Genomic DNA, 23,250 nt, shown 5'->3' on the forward strand with positions numbered 1-23,250 from the left:
GACCCAACTGCACAGGACAGCGTATAACAGATTGAAGTGGAACACATGAGATGCAAGAGGCAAAGGACCAGTATAAAGAGAATAAAATCATATTGGACTAGACCGGACCGAACAAGGCCAAACCAGAAAGGACCGCACGAGACTGAACCATACTGGATCAGATCAGATTGAACAAGACTAGCCAAGAAAAAAAACAGACCAGAATGAAATGGACCTCACCGGACTCATCCACGGCCGACGAGACTATACAAAATGCAGACTAGAGACAACCGAACCAAACCGGACCGGAGCGCACAAGAATGGATCAAATCAGATCAGACCAGACCTGACCGGACCGGACTGAACTGGATCAAGCCGGACTGAGCCACATCTGAACAGATCAGATCAGACAGAACCGCACCTAACCAGACCAGCCAAGAATACTTTTGATCAGATTGGACAAAGCTGTACCAGATGAGATTGGCCCAAACCAGACTGGACTTTAGCCAACCGAACCGGACTCTGCCCCCCGCAGGAGAGACCAATTCAGACTGGACTGGACAAGACAAATACCAGATTTAATGGGACAACAGCAGGCTGGCCAAGACCAGAGAAGACAAAGACCAGACCAGACCAGACCGGAAGTGGACAGGCATGATCAAGCAATGTCAACAGCAGTTATGACCTAACCGGAAGTGAAGCAACTGCACTGGACCAACCAGCCACCAAGCGGAACCAGCTGTTGCATACCATTATTCCCTCTGTGCGTGGAGGTTATTCATCTTTTTGGCCCACACAGACCAGGACACGTCTTCCTCTTTTGTCAGCTCTTACAGAACTTTTTGCTGCGCGGACGATGAAAAGGACAGATGGGAATGAAGAGACTGAGTAGGACGAGGTAGCCGGGCCGCCCGGTTCCCGTCGTCTGAACCCGGGAGCGGATCAATAGTGATCAATACGGTGACGCGAGCTTGCGTTGTCTCCCGTTACCCTCAAGCCTGGCGCGTGACGGTGCAGACTCGTCACACAACTATTTTGGACTCTTTTGTGTCCTTCCGAAAGACCTTGAAGAATCTCATGAGGAAGAAGCCTCTGGTGGGAGGAGCTTGACTGACAGCTGAGAAAAGGATGGTCTCTCAAATCTCGGGCATAGGGTGACAAGTTATTTGGAGGGAAAAACTCGAAAGACGAGAAGATTAAAGGATCGGGCGGGACCGAGAGAACCGCACCGTCGAGTGTCTCGGTGCTTACGTTGGACCGAACCAACTGCTCTTGGTTGCGGACCAAGACCCACTGCAAAAAGCAAAAATTCACAGATAGTCAACAGGATTTGAATTGTCTATACTAATAGTTTAAACCTTAAATGTACCCCAAACTCTGATCCTAAAAACACTTTACATATCATTTCAAATGTATCCAAGAACATTACCCATAATCGGTTCACAGAGTATGTGGTTAAAAAAAAAAAAAAAAAAAGCAGCCGCAGGCCAAGAATGCTGGCTTGCGTGTTACCACTATGTAACCTCCAAAACGTTTTGAGTTACGAGGCCCTGCTTAGTTGTTTTCTTTTTTTCAACATTGCGTTGTAAGCCAAATGTGAGTACAGAACGAGCTTCGGTGTGAAGGTGCTGTCATGCCCTTGCATGCGGGCTTGCATGTGGGGGACGGGGGTAAGTTGAGAAAACCTTCGCGCTGCGCTTATTTTTCAAAATGGTGATTGGCTTGAAAACGCGGCTCTGTTGATGGAAGTGCAGCAGAAGCACCGCCGCGTTCGTCGTCAAGCAAAGCACATAGTGAGGGCGTAAAGAGCGTTTTAGTCCAAATAATTGTTCGGAGCGACGTGAAGAAACAACATGGATGTCTCGGAACCTTAGGCGATGCGAGGCCGCAGATGTCTCGGCCCGCCGGCGGAGACGCGGGACGTTTAATTGGAGCTCTCATTGACGAGCTGCGCTCGCTAATTAAAGCGCCGGGCGAGGCTCGCCGTCTTGCCAAAGTCAACACAATCTGAAAAAAAAAAAACCAAAACATTTGGACGTGAAGACGGCGACCTGGAAGCTTCTCGTAGGAGGAAAACACGGGCTCAAAACGTCCTCGACAAAATAACATTGCTCGAGAAAAATCAAGCCTGACCACAACTTCATTTGAATAGAAAAAAAATGATCGAGCACTTTGTAGATGTGCGGTCAGTGAAGAAATGGACGATGGTGCAGATGTGATGTGGCCAAGTGTTCTCCCGCGCTCAACCCTTTGAACGCAACTGGCATCCAAGCGCGTCTCACGGCGACATCCCATAATAGGCCGCATGCGGTGTGACTGATGCTGTTGCGTCATTGTGAGCAGCATCAGCAACGCTGACACATTCCCACTCAATTCTTCTCTTTAGGCGTTGACAGCAGTTTTTGTTTTCCTCCCAAAGATGTTATTTACATGATCTTTGGGAGGAAGAAGGTCCCAGCTGCTACACTAAATGTCAAAGCACCCTGGGAGCGGAACCCCCACACGCATTCCAGAGTCCACTGTCGCACACACGCCGCACGACTTACAATATCAGGACAAAAACAACATCTGTTCATTAACCGACGGAATATGAACACAAACCAAAAGTGTGCAAAGTTACTGTTTGGTGACGTCCCGCGTTTACAAGACGCAATTCAGCGGGGGTACGCACAAAGCGATTTTCAACACTGAAGTGATTTTCAAGTGGCGCGAGCCAGGAAAAAGAATCCGTGTGTGTCCTTTCTGCTCTTCCAGTGTGTGGAGGACTGAAGATAAACTACACATCGCGCCGTCAAATGACACTTAACACACGCCGGTGACCCCACACCACAGGATAATCACTCAGGATCATCTCATTTACAGACTAGGGACGTTCCGATCAGGTTTTAAGACACCGATCACGCACGAGTGAGATCGGCCGATACCGATTCCGTTCACGTGGAATATCTGTATAGTTTTCCATTTATTTATGGTGACTGCTATTACGCAATATTATCTGAAAAAAAAAACCAAAAAACCCAGCCATATTATTGCTGTAATTTTGACAAAAATCTATATATATTTTCAAAAGCATGAAGAAATACATTTTCGTTTTCCGAGAAGATCGGGGAGAAAAATGATTGAACACACCCCACGCTGCAAACAGTCAGGATAATCTTGAGAGACAGCTGACAATCGGGCCTTTGCTTTGGAACAGAATGGGGCAGTCGGGCTCAAAATCAGCCTGACTATAGATGTGTGTGTACAACGCATTACATTCTTAGGAAAATTCCTCTTAATACACCCCAAACCACAGGAAAACAACTCAAGATCTGACGACCGGACATTTGCTGACTTTGATCGCAAAGAAGGGGAAAATGCTTCAATTAATCACTGCCAGACATTTTCAGTCCCTCTTTTAGCCTAACGTTTGAAAAAATTTGCAATATAAATAAATTCCTGGGATTGAATGGCTGGACTGTGAAAAAAAGACAACTAAATACGTCAATGGCAGTGAATGAGTTAATTCCCGATTGTCAATATTCGCGTATGCAGATTTAGGTTCTCTGAGAAGATTAGGGTGGAAAAATGAGGATAAGCACTCAGGATCGTCTTTAGATAACAATCGAGCCTTTGCTGGCTTTGATTGGGATAAGACAAATCGGTCTCAAATTTGCCCCAATTATTTTTCAGCCTGCGGAACATTCCGTGCATTACCACTCCTTTCCTCTGGAGGCAACAGACAGCACAACAGAGCAACATTTTATCCATCTTTAAAATGAAAGAAGATGTTTGAATGCGCTCGTTTACATCCCGAGGACGTGTGCTAATGAGCAGAGCTGAGCTGTCAAAGGTTGGAGCCAGCGCAGCGTAGCGTCGCGTTTGACGTGCGGACGTGCTGTCGGCGCGAGCCTCATGCCGATGCGCCGCCGGCGCAGGGCGCCGTGTGCGTCGGGTGTCTCCGGCGTGTCGGCACGTGCCGGGAGCGGAGCTGGAAGAATTTACGACACGTGTCGACGCCGCCTTGCAAAAACACTTTGACAAGCCGTCTCCTCGCCGTCGCCATCTGCCTCTTGGCCGCCGCCAATTTGTCAGAGCAGACGCCGGCGCGAGTGGCCGGGCCGTCGGTTCGCTCGGGGGGGGGAATCGGGGCATGCGCCGAGGCGAGGTTAACCGCAGTTCATCAGCTGCACAGGCGCGCAAAGACTAGCTCAGATGCTAAAAACAAACACACGCGGCCAAGTTTGTCGATAGCAGGCGTGGGCCAAATATGGCGGCCATGCGGGGCAAATATCAAGACTTGTGTAATAATTGTGCAATGTTGGCTTATCATGTCAAATGCTAGAGACAGTTGAAAAGAAATTAGCGTTGGCGCTACAGTAGCGGCTACACAGGGCATATATAAAACGGGCCTTCCCAATTAATTGTAACTATGTACACAATATAAGCTAAATAAACAATTCCATATAAGTCAATTGAAATGAGTTTGTCTTTGAATCCTAACTTGTTGACAAACCTTAGCTGTACGGTGGAAGCTAATTAACATGAAACCATGTCAAGTGTATATTGCAAATGCCTGGTCTGCAAAGAAAATCGTGGGTGAAATAAGCGACATAGCGAGCCTCCTCCGGGCTTTGCAAGCCACACTTGAGCACACAAAGGCCGCCTCTGTGCCGACGTTCACTCGCGGCCGCGCTCGGCGGGCCGTTCGGACCCGTTTTCACGGCGGGCCCTCACCCCCGCCGCGCGAGCGCGCGCACGCCGAGCCAACTGGGTGGGTGCATTCCAGCCAAGGCTCACGCCAGCAGCCGCCGGCTTCTGTTCGCTTTGAGTGACACGTGAGGAGGTTGACCAGCACGCACAAGGGGACAAGTGTACGAGTGTGAGATTCGGGACGCGAGGGACTGGGGGGGCTGAACAGCGCGACCATGTCCAGTCGGGAAAGCTAAACATCCTACTTTTGCTGAAATCGACTTTTTCTGCCTTCGTTCCATCACAGCATTGTTGCATCATTGCTCCTGTCGCTTAAACCTGCTTTTTTGCCTTTCTTCCCACCAGCCTTCCTTCCTGCATTCACCCTCCCTTCCTTTGCTTCAATTCCTTCAACTTGTCTGCCATCGTGCCTTCACACCTGTTTTTTATGAACACATCCTTCCTTACTTTCTTCCAGGAGCGTTTTTTGGGCTTCCTCCTGCCTTTCCCACCTCCTTCTTTCCCTCAGAACCACTTTGTTCCTTTCTTGATCTCCTTTTCTGCCTGCCTTGCCTCCGCCACAGACCTGCTTGTTTCTTCTTTCCCACCTCCACTTCTTACCGCACCCCCCCTTCCTTTGCTCAAAACTGCTTTCTTTTCTGCCTTCCTTCTTCCTAAGCCGCTTCCCTTTCATTCACCTCTTCTTCCGTCTTTCCCACAGACCCGCAATTTATCTCTTAACACGACCTTTCTCTCCGCCCTCACAACAGTTTTTTTTCTTCTTCCCGCGTCCTTCCACGTGTTGTTTCAACCCACTTTTGTCTTTCTTCCCTCAGCCCTGCTTTTTTTTTTACTTCTTTCCTGCATTCCTCCTTCAGATCTGCTTTTCATTTCGCATCCTTTTTACTATTGCTTACTGTTCTGACTTCCTTCCATACGTTCTTCTTTCCTCTCACCTTCACTTTTTGTTTTGCAACCTTCCCGCCTAAAACTGGTTTTCTGCCTCGCTTCCTTCAAAAGCTGTTTAAATTCACGTGTCCTTCCATCTGTCGCTTAAACCTACTTTTCTGATCTCTTTCCTTACTTTGAATTGATTTTCCTTCTCGGTCCTCCCTCCAATCATCACTCTGCCTTCCTTGCTTTCCTATTTCCTTCCGTTAGTACCGATACAATACTTTAGATTCCACTTTCTTCCTTCTTGACCATTTGTCACGTTAGCCACCTTTAATGACGCTTAGCAGTCAAGCCGCCCGACGCGGTCGGGCCAAAATGTTGTTTGGCTCCAAGTTTGTGCTCCGAAATGCCACGCAACCTAATCGTATTTCCTGGCATGCGAAATGCAAACGAAATCAATCGCCGATTGCCATCTGCTGAGCATAATGGACATTTCTTGTGTTCTCAATCAAAAGGTGGAAAAAGTGAGAATTTGTTTTCCTGCCTGCTGCGCTGCCAGGTGGAAAATTGATTATTGATTAGCGTTTGGAACGCGGCCAGGATCGCTCAGCTCGCGTTGTTGACATTTTGAATTCTGTCGGGCAAGACTGCCGGCGGAGCTCTGCCATCCATCAATCCATCAATCGACTGATTGATTGGCAATACGGCAGGGACGGTGTCGGCGCACATTCTAATCAGGGCGTCAATTTTTTACAGTTGGATTCAAAGAGTTGTTTCAAAGTTGGGATTGAAGCCGTTAACCATCACAGGTGTGAAGAGTCACCTTCCAGTCGGGGTTGAAGACGTTAAATTGTCAGAGTTTAAAGTCGACAGACTGTCAGAATCAAAGAGGGGGGAAAAAAAGAAGTCAACTTGCAGTCAGGAATAAAGAGATTACACGCCAAAGAGGTTGTTAACAACAACAACAACAACAAAGTTGTCAGCGCCAAAGAAGTTAAAAATCAAAAGCAGTTTAGCATTAGCTTACATTTTGCTCAGAGAAGTTTCACGTCAAAGAGGCTTATGGTCAACCCAGTCAGGATCAAAGAGCTAAAAAGTCAACTTACAAAGGGGTTAACAACTACAGGTTGAAAGTTAGCTACAATCAAAAGTTGAAAGATGGAAAGGTTGACCTGCGGGCGGTATCAAAGGGGTTCAACCTCAAAGAGGGTTGTTTTACAGTCGGGTTCAAAGAGGCTACACTTTACACAAGTCGTCTTAGTTAGGATCAAAGTCAAAGAGGTATCAAATGATTGCACAGTGCAGATAAAAGTGGCTCCAAGTCAACCTTGTCAAAATCAAAGAGGTAAATAATCAACTCTGTGGTTTTGAAGAGGTTAAAACATCAAGGAGATGGAAAACAACAGCCGGCTTTTTAAAGAGCCTCAACGTCAACTTACGGTCGGAAACTAAAGACGCTAAACATCAAGGAGGTTCCAGAGCAACTTACTGTCCGGTTCTGCTGGATGCAATGACGCTGACGGCGTCAAATCTCCCGCTGACGGCGTCAAATCTCCCGCTGACGCCTCTCTCGGTGTCTTGGAAGTTCCTGAGAAAGAACAACAACACAATTGTGAGGACTCAACATGACCCGGGTTGGAAGGAAAGACGGTCCCTCTGAGGTTAGCAGCAAAGGGGGGCTCTTTGAAACCCCCCCCCCCCCCCCACGGGACCTCAGCTGTCACAACCTGCCCCAAAATACAAACAAACAAAATGGTGCAACATCAAAAGCAGCGATCAAAGTACTGCAGCTAAAAGGAAACATTATGTTGAGTCGGGTCTGAACGTGCGCCCACACATAATTTGTGTTGGCACACCGCACGCATGCCAGATGTCCGCCATCTTTGCGGCGAGCATACGCCGCCGCCGCGCCGCGCCACACTGCGCCCACGCTCGCAACAATCGATCCAAGCGTCAACGCCAGGCGGGAGAAAAATGCATCCGCAACAACATTTACGCAATGGTTGGAAAAGGCGGGAACATTTTGGTGCCGAAGCACACATTTAAGTTGGATAGCGGACATTTCAAAACAATTTTTTTGGACAATGTACATTTTGTGTCATGAGCTAAAAATGCCCTTGCTGATAACAATTACATTTGTCAGAGCGCACATTTTGTGTCATCGTACATTTTTGCTTCATGTTTTGTTTCAAAGTCGACATTTGTGTCATCAAGTCTTACTTGTCGAATGTTTAACGTGCAATTTTTCCCCATACCATATATATATATATATATATATATATATATATATATATATATATATATATATATATATATATATACTTTTTAATTGTTTTATCGGGTATATTCTCCTAAAGTCAATTTGTGTCATTGAGCACAATTGTGTTTCAACATGTACTGTACATGATTGCATCATCGACATTTGCATTTCAAAGCAAAGTTTTGCATCATTTTTATTGCGTAATTACAATTTTTGGTTTCATGTTTTCAGTTTTTTTCCATTAGTCTTAAAATGAAATTTATTGGAACAAAAACAGTTTGTGTCACTACCCAAATTGTAAAAAGGTACATTGATGTGTCAATGTAATCAAGTGGATTTTGGTTTCATGATGTACAATTGCTTCCGAATTCATTTTTTTTTTCTCTTTTTGACGGCATACCGGTTAGTTCCATAGTGTACCTTTAAAATGTTTTACAATGTATTTTTGCCGTCTTTCTTTTTCCATTTGTGTTTCCTAACGTCTTTAGTGCACTTTTGTTCTACGTCTTTCCTTTTCGAGTTTTCTAGTGTACATTTTGTGTGATACTGTCTTTTTGCGTTGTGATGGACATTTTATGAAAGCCCGGGAAATGAGCCCGTTGTGTTCATTGACTGAGAACCGATGGATTGGGGCCTGACTGCCAGTTGATTTAACAAGGGTGAGAAAATGCTCCAACAACTGCCAGCGGATTGGCTAAGAAGACATACGAGTCAGAGCCAAGACAAAAATATGACTCTAGTAAACCCCCCCACCAAGGCGACCCCGCCTGGCCCCCACCCCCCGCAAACACATTTACAGAACTTCTCGATTCATTGACCTCCAAGCTATCCACAAGATCAACAACGCTTTCCCATCTGCACTCCCACCGCTGGAGATTTCCCATGAGGCCTTGCAGCGCTGGCTGATCGATGGACCCTGGCCGCCGGCATGGGGGCGTTGAGGGCGGGCACTGTGTCCAGGAATTGAGGTATTAATAATGCAGGGTGCGTGTCTGTCATAGCTTGCATTAGCACGGAAAAGGCGGGAGGTCCGCAGCTGATTGATTAACTGATTGGATTAATTAGACTCTTTTAGTTGGGGCAGGTTAGTGGGCGTCCAAGTGGGGAGAGGCGTGGGTGGCGAGCGAGATTAACGCAGCTTGTTGCATGGCACACTTTTATTATTATTATTTTATTTTATTTTTTACGAGGGCTGAGCTTTTAATTTAGGGGCCATTTTTTTTTCTGCCTTCCATAGTCCAGAACGCGTTGCAGCTGATGTGCACCGCTTACACTAACAACATGGCTGTGAACAGAGAGGAGCTACATTAGTTTTTCCGATTAATCGGCATCGACGTCAATCAATATGTAACCGATGTATACACTTTTGGGCTGCGTGGATATTCCGCCGCGCGCTGGCCCGGCCGGGTTTGGCCCCTCCCCCTCACACACAAACAGGCGACGTGCAGCACCTCCTCCCCAATTCACTCAATCGGCCGCAAACTGCGTATTATCTTGATTCTTTTACTCCATGCTAAGCTGTGACTTTCCACTCTTGCGAAACCAGCTGTTAGGGCACATTATCCAATTATCTAACAGAAGACAATTTGAAAGTAGTTTGAATCATCTATGGGAGATGGGAAACAAACATTGATGCAACTGTTAATTCCCATCCCCGCATTGCATAATATCAGACAGTTAGTTAGTTTACAATCCTTATGTTGGCAGTGTTACTAATTAAGGTTCCGCATTTTAATTTAGTTGTGATCTGCTTTCTTTGTCTTGAGTCATATTTGGGGTATTATAAGAATTTGTGTTATATCATAACAGGCGTGTCAAACTCAATTTTGTCGCTTTTGTGGTCACGGTTTCCCTCAGAGGCCCGTTATGACTATGAAACCTAATAGCTACAGTATTTTATCGTCTAATCATACCAACTAGTTTTAAAAATCAGAAGGGTATTAGTTTCAACTATTGTTCAAGTTATTGTAAAAAAAAAAAAAAAAAAAAGGTTCAGTAACAAAATAATGTTTGCATCATCTCAACGTTATTTCTTACATGCACATGACAACTGAAAATGTAGTTACAGATTTTAGCAAGAATCATGCAAGTTGACATGATTTGCTTTAGTGGCCTTCCTGTGATACTTCCAGTTTCTCTCGCTCTGTCTCGCTTCACAACCGGAAAGGTTATTTTTGTTGTGAAAGCTCATGTGATACGAAATAGGCCGTTTCCATCTGCAATGTTGTCGCACTGCTTACATGTATAATGTTAATTTATTCAAGATTGTGTTTTGATAAGAGGGACCTTTTTCTAAGCAGAAAACCTTGTTGTCACACTACCTGTGAATATAATCAAAATTAGTTGTGTGGGAAAAAAAAAAAAAGGTTTCAAAGCTTGTTTGGTACCAGCACAAACTAAGCAAATCGCTTAAGGCAACAAGGACAACAACAACAACTGCTACAAAGTAAAACTTGTCTTAAATAATGCCAGACTTTTGCTTTTTCTATCATACACGAAGAGGGGGAACTATGAATAATTGGTGACTATTCTAAAAGCAAAGTCAGCCCCCAAAATTTCTTGACAATATATGCGGCCTAAACATGGCATCTGAACTGTCAAAAACAACAGCAACAAGACAGCACCAATGAATTGCATTTTTTTTCTCCACTTTTTATCCAAATAGGTAAATCAAAGAACCCAGAAAAGCTTAGGATGGTCGCGGAAAAGCAAGACAGACTCTGATAGCATCGACTCGCTCATTTTCGAAATGAGCGTTAGCGCCATAACAATTGGACTTAGCGGCAGTGTGCAACATTGATGATGACAGTGACAAACAGCGGCAGGCCTTTGACTAGAAATGATGTCGCATCTGAGGCTGCTGTCGACAACGGCCACTGAAAGCTCCCCAAATCTCCACTTGACTCTTTGATGTCAAACTCCAGCATTTAAGGCACTTCAACTTAGGGCTGGGCCGATAATTCGATATCGATATGTTTCGCGATTGACACGTGATCGATACCAATAGAAAATGCATTAAATACATAAATAAATATATAGATAAAACGTTCGAGAGAAAAAATAAAATAAAATACAGTGCAGAAAATGCACAAACAGAAACGAATTATGATTCCGTTGTTGGCTCGGTCTGTAACGTCAGAAAATCGACAAAAAATGTCGATCATTGTTTCGCCAAGTGAGAGCAGATGTTTGCAAATATTTTATTTGGAGTTGAAAAAAAAACCCTACAAAGATAATCAGTCTGCGTCTTCGTGGAGGACCACAGTATTCGGAGGATACTTTCCGTTCAGAGGCTGCTTTCCGAGGATTCTGAATATTTTCAGGTAAGGTTAAGCAAGATTAATTTGATGATTGCACCTGTAGGACGTTATTTGAACAACCACAAGACCCTAAAGCTGTCCAATTTCCAATGTCTATAGGCTCATAACCCAACCCCCTAATCCTGCCATGAAAGCCCAATCTTTATCTTAACCCCTAACTAGGGGTGGGCGATATGACGATATTAGATCGTAAAGCGGTTTAACGTGTTCACGATCTCATAAAGCCAAAAGATCGTTTGATCGTCTACATGACACATTCTAAACAGTTTAGCTCGATGGCGGCGCAAAGCCGCTGACGCGGCTACTGCTACTTCGGGCATGGAAAAGCCTGGCTAGCACTAAATAAACATTCACTTTCAAAGATTCTTCCCCAAATTTGTTGTAATCACGATAAGGGAAGTCTCTTTATGAAGGCTCCACTTGGACGGGAAGTGAGCTCACCTTCACTGATGTGGCTTTGAAATCAAAGAGAAATAACTTTTGCGCTCCAGACGTGACGCAGCGTGGCCCCGCACTTCTTTTGGGGGGGGGGGGGGGGGGGGTGACGGCACGTTGCTTTGAGATCGGGAATCAATTAGCGAGCATTAGCGTCGTGCTTTGTGATGAACGCGAAGCCAGAACACAAAAAGGGTCACCGAGAAAATATTGATTGCGACCGCGCTCTCATTTGCCCGTGACAAATCATGCGTACCACGACAACAACAACGGCAGGAACGCTCCCGCTGTGTCCTTGATTAGGTCCAAATTGACGATAAGTGGCGAGGCGGGTGGCCAGGTGGGCGAGGCGAGGGGGGGGGTTATGTGGGGTTCGTGGAGGGTAGAGGCGTACGCAGCGCTCGGCGCTCGCAGACGCCCACACGCGCACGCAAATAGACTCGCGCTCGGAACAGGAAGCTGCTGCACATTCGCTGTTTGTCATCCACAAAGCGCTTTGGAACGTTCCCAAAGTGGGTCAGACCACACAAACACACGCGCACGCACACACTAACACACAAAAGAATACACAAATGCATTGAAGCACTAACAAACACACCCATGCACAAACTTTCAAACACGCACACACTAACATAGGAACACACAAATACATAAAAATGCAAGCACACACGCACAAAGATACAAACACATATGAATTAGGGCCCAACGGATGTGTTTTTTTGGTTTTTTTTAGGCCAATGCAGATTCCAATATTTGTCAGAATAAAATTCTGATGGCCGATTAATCGGCTGATTAATAAACTATCATAAATAAAACAACTCCTTTTTTGGTCCACTTAGAAGAATAAAGATGTGAATTGCAGGCAGAACATTTGACTGGTTGACATGACTTTGTCCTTTAGTATTTGCTTCACTTAACAACAGTGAGAAAAAAAACAAAAAAACACGCACGCGCACACACGCGCGCTTGTATGCCAACACACAAAGGCACACTAACATACACGAGCACTAACATGCAATTCAAGTTGAACACACAAACGCAAACAAACGAATAAACAAAAATGACACGATATTAAATATATGAATATTATAGTGATGATTGTACATCAAATGGCCAATATCTTTCGGCCAATTGAAATCCACGAAAAGGCCATTTTCAAAAATTCCTCGTTATGGCTTTCATTCTAGACTCAACACTTACAAATCCGTATAATGTCGCATTCTTCGTATCCAGAGGAGGCGTTTAATGGCTGGCTGCACTCCAATGGAGCAAATGAACGACGCCATTTTGATTTGAATTCTGTGGCTGTAAAATGGCCACGAACAAGCTAAACGGCTAGTAAAACACAACAATGCCGCGGGGTTCGCTTTATAAAAGATTTGTTTCTATTCCACTGCGGAGCAAACAAAATGGCCTCATAAAGGTTTTGTGTTTCACTGTTCCGACACTCGCCGTGGCCCATATCTGCTCCTCGAGAATCTCCACGTTGGAATGTTGGAATGTGAGGAAGAGGAGTCGGGATGAAGACGTGGGCCGGAGATCGGGGGTTCATGGCCGGCCGCGACTCCTCCGCGCGCCCGCCGGGAAGGACGAACGTGCAAAACAAATCCGGCTTTTGTCGGAGCGGCATTCCCGGGAACGCGTTGGCACAACAACGCGAGGTTCAGAGTCGGCAGGAAGGGAGTTGACGGACAATCACAAGTCATCTTTCAAATATCCTGATTGGCTCCCCCAAAAAGATTCGAAGCGCGGCGGACACGCACACTTGGAATCTGGCCAGATTGGTGCGTTTCGTCCTCCCTTGAAAACAAAGCCAGCAAAGGCCAGATTGTCGGATGATTCTGAGAGACGCTCGTGAGTGATTATCCGGTGGTGTGGACGTCCTCGTTGACTCATCCATCTGCTGGGAAACTTCAACACTGTTCAACACTTACGATGGCAAATCCACTAACTGCACCGCCACCATTTCGACCACTACGACTACGACCACCGCTTTTGCGACTCAACTTTATTTATAGAGCACTTTAAAACATACAGTATCGTTACTCTACATAAAGTAAAAACCAGATGTAAAAATAAAGATAGTTAAAGAATGAACAGCAAACACAATAAAACACGAGTCAAAAGCCAAAGAATAAAAAGGTGTGAAAAGCTCAATCCCCTGCGAGGCTCTGCTTCAAGGCTTCTTTATAGTCCCGCCGGCGCAGTTTGTGCGCAACCCGCACACACGTTTTGAAAATGTGTTGCAGTTTCCCTCCAAATGGGAAGGTGTCGCTACTGCATTACACTAATCCATCCGAGATGTAACCAAGGCATGGATTACTGTTTGCAAGTGAATGTTGTGAAAGGGGAGGCTTTTGCCGATGTTAGAAAAAAAAAAGAAGCTGTATTTAACAACAGCACTTTTGATTTGTAGGTCCTATTCCCAAATTTAAAACCCAAATTGGAGACCGGTGGCTTTAGAGAGAGACGCCCAGGGGGTCCAAGTCAACACGGTGAGATGTACAAGGGCCACTAGCACCACCACTCGTACGACGGCTAGCCTCACTCTCATTGCGACCACTCTTGCTACCGCAACTGCAATGACGACGAGCGGCGCCGCCGCCGCCGCCAGCGCTACGACGGCTACGGCAAGCACCGCTGCCGCGAGCTACGCAAAGTGGCGGACCCCGCTTTGACTTCCTTTCCGCTCTGACTCCTCCCACTTTGCTATGACCTTGACGTAGCCTTCAACTGCGGACATCCGAACATGTTCAACCTCAAAACATCTTGCACTAAGTGCACGCTCCCAATTTCCGCGCGCACGCATGCGTTCCACTCTGGCGGCTTCCAAGACAAACACAATTTGTTTGGCCTTTGGGTGACACGTGAGGTCCAATCAAGACCGGTGGAGCACGCGCGCGCACACACACACGCGCACACACACGCACACGGCAACACACAGCAACTATGATCCTCTAATAGTGAAAGTGCAGCACTTTGGCCCACGATGTAAGACCTGAACAAAGCTCATAAATCATAGACAACACACACACACACACACAACCTGCAACAACTATTTATATTCACCGTGTGTGTGTGTGTGTGTGTGTGTGTGTCTCAAATATTGAGCTCTATGTTCTCACTGGTTGCTTCATTAGGTACACTTGGAGAATGTAAGCCCACAACAATGATCAAGTCAAGAAGAGTGCGGGCAAGGTAGCGCTTTGTTTTGACTTTGGTTCTTAACTTGGCTCCAAAAATTGTGGCACATTTTGCAACCATTTCAAGTCATTCCTGTGCGGGAAATCCATTTGAATTTGAAAATACGAGAACATTTAACTATGTTTGTCCGGTGACCTTGAGTGCCCTGAAAGCCGCCTATAAGTAAGTCATTCATTTTATTGCTATTATTATTGCATGGGTTACATTCCAGAAGTCCATGAAAATGTTCAGTAGCAAACATTCATTTTATTTCTATACTGTGTATTTGAAAACGTTCTGCATAACACCAATACAAAATACGCACGCACGGTGCAGCCATTGCTTTTGTCCACTCGGGGTCGCCATCCTCAAGTTCTACGCTGTAGTACCAGTGCCTTTGAATGCGTGTAGCGTTAAAAGGTGGAGCCTGGCCTGTTGAGCGACGCACTGGTCGGCCAATGGGAGTAGAGACTTGCCGGTTGTTGATCTTCGGAGAGCAGCGGGCCGTTGCTGTGTGGCTAACCGTTAGCCGGGCTGCCTGTGGGTGGCCTCTTTTGTTCCTAACTCTTCAATAAAGCGATTGAAAGTGCACCAGCGGCCGTGTCTAACCTTGAGCACCTGTCGAGGGCTAACAGCGGTGCTGGGGTAGATTATTAAATTAGCTCCCGTCTTTGACGCACTCTTTCGGCACGGCTCGCGCCGACTGCTATTGTCTACGGCAACGCTAGCTCGTGCGGAAAAACGATGGTCGCAAAATCACGCAATGTAACGTATAATCCACGATGTGAAATTGAATGAATGTAGATGGCAAAAAAGTGTACCGTGATATGGCGAAAGCCGACTGTATTTACTCATCTTCATTTTCGACCTGACTAAAGTCACGCTACAACAATTGCTCCAGAGTTCAAGGGTAGAAACAATTTCATCGCAAAAAAAAGAAATAAAAAAAAAAAAGAAATTGAGAGAAATTGCAAAAACAATGGCCGCCGCAATGATAAGAGACAAGAAAGTCACACAATGTCTCGGCAGGACGGGCAGGGTGACGAGGCGGGGGTCTGGAGGCACCCGCGTGACATTTGTATCCTGTCAAATCAAAGTCAGCGGGCGCCGCCGCGTCGGTAGCACGCTTTGGTGTGCGCCGCCATCCGTGTGACAAGCGCAGGAAAGCGTGAGAGGACGCGCAGGTGATCCAGGATTACCACAACGACACGTCATTTCCCGTTCAACCCGCCTCCTCCGAGACCCGCGTCGGCATAGAGCGCCGCGTGATGAGATCCCGTTGCCGTGTCAACGCCAGTCAACCCCCGCCCCCACCGCACCCCCGACCATCTTGTGTGACAAGCCGTCACTTAAGACGCCGTCTGTTCCATTCTTGCAACATTCATCCGCCGCCGCCGCGGGTAAAATGACGCACATTTACGCACAAGCAGAGGTCAATGTTCACACCTTAACATCTTCCCAAGTGCTTCTGCTGATTCCAAAAGGGTTAACAACCTTCGGTCATGTCCACACAACAGCGCTACTTAATTTACACCCTAAATGTGCCCTAAATTTACACCGCCACTCGAGTCAAGTGGAAAATGAATTAAGGTACTGTGATGCCCTCACATGTGGGCAAGGAGAGCCACAGTCGCCCAAGCACTTGACAAACGGTCAAAGCCAACCGATACTAAATGAAAACACTTGCAAGGAGCAGGAGATCACACTGAAATAAAGGGCACACCGCATGACATCACTAGGCCACACCCCTTAAAAGGGAAGTCAAGACAAAACAGGGTTTTTTTGGGTTTTTTTCCTTTTTTTTACAACAATATGTTCTATGCGCTCCCACTAGTCTAAACAAGTCATTCGGATAAATATTTTTGTGTTTTGTGTTTGGGGAATATGAATTAAGCAGCAAAATCCTGCCATTTTTTTTATCCATCTCAGGTGGCGGCCATTTTGTTACTTGCTGTCGATGGAAAATGACATCACAGTTGCTCAGGGCGCAGGAAACCATCAATCACGGCTCACCTGTTTTCTTAAATTGAGCCATTATTAATATTACGGTAGTTGGATTATATTACTAACGACATTTTTCAAGTAACCCTTGCAAACCTGACAATGTAATAATGATTATAAACACAAGGCATTATTCATCTCGATATAATGTCCATTTCCAAGGAAGGAATGCTTGTAAACATAACGAACACGTCGCAATTCTTTTAACATGATTTTCAACATTGTGTACTTGCAGCAAAAGCAAGCAGCACAGCAGCTGAAAATGTTCATCCTTTACCCAGAGATGACAAATGTGTTTTTCTGTGTGGAGTTTTTTTTTTTTTTTTTTTTTTTTTAAACCCATTGTGAGCGGCCGTAGATCTTTCTGACCCTGGAGCTAGGAAGATATACTTTTCAAAAATATATATCCATGTACATGTGGACATGGCCTGAGGCTGTGTACACAGAGGTAGTTTGCTTTTTGATTTGAAGGCCCCAAAGGTTATTTTAAAAGAGTCAACTTCAGGCTCTCGACAGCGCTAGTCAAGTGGAAGAAAAAACGTTTGCAAACTCATTTTTGGGACAAATATTGCTTCATGAACAATGCAAAGGTATACATGTATATTTTAAATGTGCATTATTATTACCTCAAATAACCTACAAATAAGTTGACCCTTCTGTTACTTTTATTATATATAAATTGGTTAACTGATTTCTTAAAAAACATTTCACTCAGCAACAGGCTGATAATAAATGTAATTTACCAAACAACTTGAACTCTATAATTCCAAATAAAAAAGGACATGTCTGAATTTATTCATAAAATGCATTCATCTATAAAATAAAAAAAATATTCAGTTATAGAAACAAAGAAAAAATATACATCTATTTTTAGTTGAGGCTATTTTGCATATTTTATATGCACATTAGATTTCTTTATCTTTCGTATTTTTAACCTCATGGACAAATGAAATCCATTTTTTTTTTGCCAGTGAGCACAAAAGTTCCCCCGCCCCTGCCCGAGAGCGTTCTCGCATCTCGACAAGCACGAGGAAACGTTGCCGTGGCGACGGTCCAAATGATGAAAAACAACTGAAAAGCTTTCTTAGCAAGCGTCTTCTCATGTTTCATGTCCGCATTTCACGTTTCAAGAATAAACACTGACCAAACGCCATTTTAAAAATGAGTCGTGTATCGTCCCCACGCCGAATCTAGGTGTTGACTTCCTGTCGCGCACACGCGTGCACAGTTTGTTTACGAGCACGCCATCTTAAGCGTGGCCATTTGTCTGCTCGGTTTCAGACAGCCATCACTTTTTCTATAAGGGCAACCTGTGTCACCGATACGCTCAACACATACACAAACACACCAGTGAGCAAAAAGGCCAATAAATCAGTCGGACATCATGAGTGACAGTGATGCACGTTTGCGAGGTTAATAGCCTATTAGCCTACTATCGTGCGTGATCGTATATATATCATGCGTGCAGGTCACATAACACGCACACACAATGTTTACTTGGTAAAGAGGGCAACAGACGGTGCACAAACGTAATTTATTGTCCTCTTCGTTTCACATATCAGAAAAACGCTATGTGAGTGTCAGCTGTGAGATATTTTGAATGGTATTAGCAAGATTTAAACACACCTTATTGCCCATCTTAAAATGGAATTGACACGATGGATTGATTGTTTGATAAGTTCAGTTTTCGTTTACTCCTTCTTTATCTGCTCCCTTTATGACGAAAACAGATTTGTGTCCGACTGTTGTGTCGCTTCGGGCACTACAAAATGTCAAACGTAATAAAATAGTTAATGGAATAGAAAAGTTGTATTTTCTTTCTATTTCTATTCTATTTTTTCTTCTGTCATCTGACTTGTTAGCGGCTCTGCTAATGAGTCTGCAGGCCACTGGGGGGTGCAGGAGGAGACACTCTGCTTTCTGCTGCCGCTTGATGATGCTGAAGGCACTTGCTCACACCTTGGAAATAAAGTATAGTTGGTTGCGCTTGTCTATTTTTTTTTGTTTTTGACCACAAGCACAGCATGCTAATGCTAACTGCTACACTCATATGTGCTTGCTTGTTACTGTTCTCTCGTTGTATGTAATTAAGAAGGACATTTTCCCATTTTTTTCCCTGCCATCTAGAACATTAGCCTTCCTGCTATAGATTTGCTTTCTTGTACCGTTTCCTCTTTGTATCAGAATGAGGTCTACTTTTTCATTATTGACAACACAAGCATGCGATGCTAATGCTAACTGAGATGGGGGTAAAACGTTTGGCGTTTCTGGTTTGGTCTTGTTATTGCCACAAGCTCATCGTTCTAATGCTAAAAGAACCGTGGGTCAAAAATAAGATGAACTGATTGACCCAATGGTCAAAGAAAATATCTGATGCACAAAGATGACTAAAATGTGCACCTTGAACACCCAATTTCTCACAATGCCCTACGCCAAGGGAGGATAATTAAGGCCCGCCCATTTAGCGCGACTTAGCCGCCTGGCAGCAAGCTTTATTTTTGGGAAAGAAGCAGCCATCGCTTGAGTCCTGCTAATGACTTTGCGAGTTTGCGAGCGTGATTTGTCTGCCTGATTGATGTCAGCGCCATTAGCCTCAAACTCCCTCTGTCATCCATCTTGGCGGCCAGGGTGAACTCAAAGGAGATAAATGGGGGGGGGGGGGGGATGCCATGGCAGCGGACTTGCTTTTGGTCACCGCCGCCGCCGGAGCTTTGTGACGCCACATCACAATGAGAGCAAACATTGCTAATCCACAAGCTACTCAGCATTCAAGCTGCATCTGTTCTTGCCATCTAGTTTTATGGATGAAAATCAAAAGCTGTAGTTCTGGCAGGAGAACATGTTGTGCTGTTGATGGCTTTATTTTTTCTGCCATCTGAAAATTCGCCCTCCTCGCCAATTAGCCTCCAGACCACTGGGGGGCATACTAGACAATTAGCATGCTGACACTCAACTTAGTTTGAGGCCAAAACACGTTTTCCCTACCCGGGGAAATAAAAGAACCGTCTGATTTGTTGGTTTCTGTGGTCTGTTCTTCGTAATTGACAACAAAAGCGGACAAAAGCCAAAGCAAAATGCTTCATCAACGGTGCTCAATTTTAAGTCACGTATGATGAGTTTGAAGCGACATTAATTAACACATTTTGGCATCATAGTTGGTGGTATATTTACAGTTGAATGTATTTATATACAGTTTAGCCCTTCATATCATAAATGTGTCATTTTGAATTGTATATTGTGTTTCCTCATTGTATTGGAATCTGAAAAGTTACTACTGCTGCTAGTTTTAGTAGAAAAAAAACCCCAAACAAAGCTGTTCTTCTGGCTGGAGAAGATGTTGCAATGTTGACGGGTCAGAATGGGTTCAGTCCCGGAGGTGGAGGCCAGATGGAGATGAGGCGAGCGCGAGGTGAGGCGGGCGGTGGGCTTGTCCAAAAGGCCTGGAGGCGGAGGATCAACGCTGGGTCAGCAGCTGAGGAGACCCCCACTACCACCACCCTGACCATCCGCTATGCTCACACAACTCGTGCGGTCGTTTGTTCACTTCCAACATTCACAGATTGGTCATAGAACGCCCTGATTTCAAGGTCGCTCCACCCACAGTGCGCACATTTGATCAATGTGTGTAAGAGGCCACAACAGTGCGCAGCAACGCACTTTTTCTGATGGGATAATATGCCCCTTAATGAATAAACGTCAAGTGTGACTGTTCGTAAACAAGGCCCATTTGGCCCATTGCATACACAAGAATGTTTTTTTGTGGTGGTCCATGGGTAACTGTTACCAACATTTACAGTTAAAAAAATAAATAAAAAATTCAACCTCAATTACAACTCAATTACAAATTATGACTATAACGTTTGTCCACTTTTCTGTACTGTCAATTTGAAACAATGTCCTGTTTTAGAATAAAGGGATGGAAATGAATACTTTTCTCCGATTCATCAATTAGCTCATTCAGTACATGACATTTTCAGACCCTCTTTTACCTTAATGTTTGAAAAATATATAAATAAATTCCTGGGATTGAATTGCGGGACTGTGAAAAGAAAAAATAAATGTGAATGAGCTAATCGAAAAAAATAAAAATCCAACATTGAAATAATGGATAGTTGCAACACTTGTGTTTTGATGTAAGCATGCCACAGACACGTTAAGAAGACAAGTGAAAAGAATGTCTTCTTTAAAGCGTTTCCTGTTTGGTTTTATGATGAATTTGTTTTCATTGAGGCTTCTCAATGAGAACCATGTGCTGCTCTTCTTGTTGGTGGCGACAGATGAAGGTGCGTTCACCAGGTCTAACTGACGCGTCACAATTCATCATCTCACCGCATTCATCTCGCCGCGGCACAGTTCAAAGTTCACGCACGGCTGCCGTGCGCCCGCCTCTACAAAAGGGAGCGGCGGAATGATGGACGCTTCCCAGCGGGAATATCTTCACATTACGAGGATTTAACCGTCAACTTCAACAGAAGCTTCTCCCGTGACTTTTTTTTGGCAACTTTAGCGCACAACCTCAGACTTCCCAAATGTGCCATTTCCTAGCCAGGCAAACGGACGGCCCGTGGTACGTTTATAAATACACATACATATGATCATAACATATCATATCGTCGCTGTCCTGTGATAAACACTTTTCACGTTAATGCGATGTCTAAAACAAGGAAACACCGTTCACATAAAAAAAAAAAAAGAAAAAAAAAATGGACATAAGTGTTTTTCACAGGACAGCGACGATATGGAACATTTGTATGACGGTCATAAAATGAAAAAAGTCAAACTCACTCCCGCTGTACAACAGATATTCGTAACCTGACAATTGACTTCAGGGACTGGATGGCTCCTTGAGGCTTTTTTTTGTGGGTCTACTCATGATAGATATGCGTTCCATGGGGAAAAGTGGCCCCTATGGCCGTACAACCGATTAGTATGCAAATTGTGGCGGGCCGCAGAAAAACAGACAACAGGCCACGAATGGCCCCCGGGGCGTAGTTTGGACACCCCAAAGCCATTCAATCATAATTCTTCTATTATTTGACGGTCACGCCTGTAAAAGCAGAGCTTACTATGTGTTGCAATTGAAGTGTGTGCGCTTCATCAGCAGAATAACAAGCACCGCGAGCAAACACGTCTTTATTTACCCCGCCTGCCGGCTCTTGGCACCGCGTTGCCCCCTGGCATCATTGACATGCAAACACCAGCGGCCCAGCTCGCACCCGCACAACGGCGCCCCTGTGCCCGCGACCACGCTTTTGGAAGACCTGACGGAGCGAGGGCGACGCCATGCGCGTACACGCCACACAGCTGGCGTGGACCGACCAGTCTTCTCATATGAATCAAGCCTCTGCAGATAGAAAAATGCTCCACGGCTTGATTAAAATTCCAAAGCTGTTGTTGCTAACAGCTAAATTAGACGATTCCAAAAAAGGCGAGGGAAAAAAAATGCCTGTGAGCACATTTTCTGCTTCCTGTGCTCGTTTAGTTAGCCGGTATATGCAAGTATATCTTCAGGCTGAACAAAGACATTTTAAGGCCACTGCTATCATGTTTAATAGAATATTTATCCATTGGCGATAATATTTTGAGCTACAATGTAACAAAGTCCTTTCCAACTAGTGAAACTTGGAGTGGCAAGGATTTTTCACTAATTGCCAACATGCCGCTTATTTTGAAGTCAGGTGAAACTGCGTTCCCTGCCACCATACAGCGCACGTGTTTCAGACGCAAAAACAATACATGTGAAAATCTCCAAAAACCCTTAAGCCGAGTGAGTCACTTGTATGTCAAGGCACCACTGTATCCTTGTTCATCTATGCCGGCGATGTGACAAGCAGAAGAATAATGCAAGTCCACTCAGCGGCATTCCAGTCATACAACAGAAAGACGCTTTTGTGTTCAACCCCAACAGCAACTTTGTGATTAAATTGAGGCGAGATCATCATTATTCCAGCATTCAGTGGGACCCCAATTTACGAACGGCCCGTTTTACGAACAATTCGGGTTACGCGCCAAATTTGGGTCGAAAAGTGACCTCTGTACATTTTTGTCTACTTTGTTTTTGTGCTGGAACAGATGAATCACATTTGCATTCATTTCAATGGAAACCGCAACCTTTACCACAAACTAAATACGTTTTGGGACAATGGCTGGTGGGGTGTCGTGTGATTTTTTGGGGGGAATATCAAATCAATTACAAGGATTTCACTTGTCATGAACGGACGATTCACTCCTTCACTGAGGATTTAAAGATCCTGACAAGACTTTGTGTGTGAGGGTGGACACATGACTCAGAAGCAGAGGCGCAGCTTGTGTCCATGTTGACGTAAATATTTTTCTCCCTTCAAAGGCAACCTTTGTTTGTAACCATGGAACGAACGTTCATGAAAATAATTCAATCCGCTAGCAGGGATGAAGAGCTCTTCGAGATGGGACCATCGTACGCAACTTCAATGCCACGCTTGATATACACGCACAATGGCTAAAATACAAATGTTTGTCTATTGATCA

General features: G+C 44.9%; 1 protein-coding gene across 6 annotated transcripts in view; it reads right to left on the reverse strand.

Moving 5' to 3' along the window:
* sema6cb (semaphorin 6Cb) overlaps window positions 1-23,250 on the reverse strand; it is a 143,207-nt gene that overhangs the window by 35,760 nt on the left and 84,197 nt on the right. For 5 of the 6 annotated variants that reach the window (XM_086037567.1, XM_086037565.1, XM_086037568.1 and 2 more), the window contains one exon: window positions 7,034-7,132. The gene's annotated coding sequence lies outside the window, so the exon portion shown is untranslated. Of the gene's footprint in view, window positions 1-7,031; window positions 7,133-23,250 lie in introns of all 6 variants that reach the window. The other variant, XM_086037566.1, reaches the window with a different exon arrangement.

Source organism: Filicampus tigris, chromosome 8, assembly GCF_054856515.1.
Source record: "Filicampus tigris isolate MCC_2025a chromosome 8, RoL_Ftig_1.0, whole genome shotgun sequence".
Lineage (NCBI taxonomy): Eukaryota > Metazoa > Chordata > Actinopteri > Syngnathiformes > Syngnathidae > Filicampus > Filicampus tigris.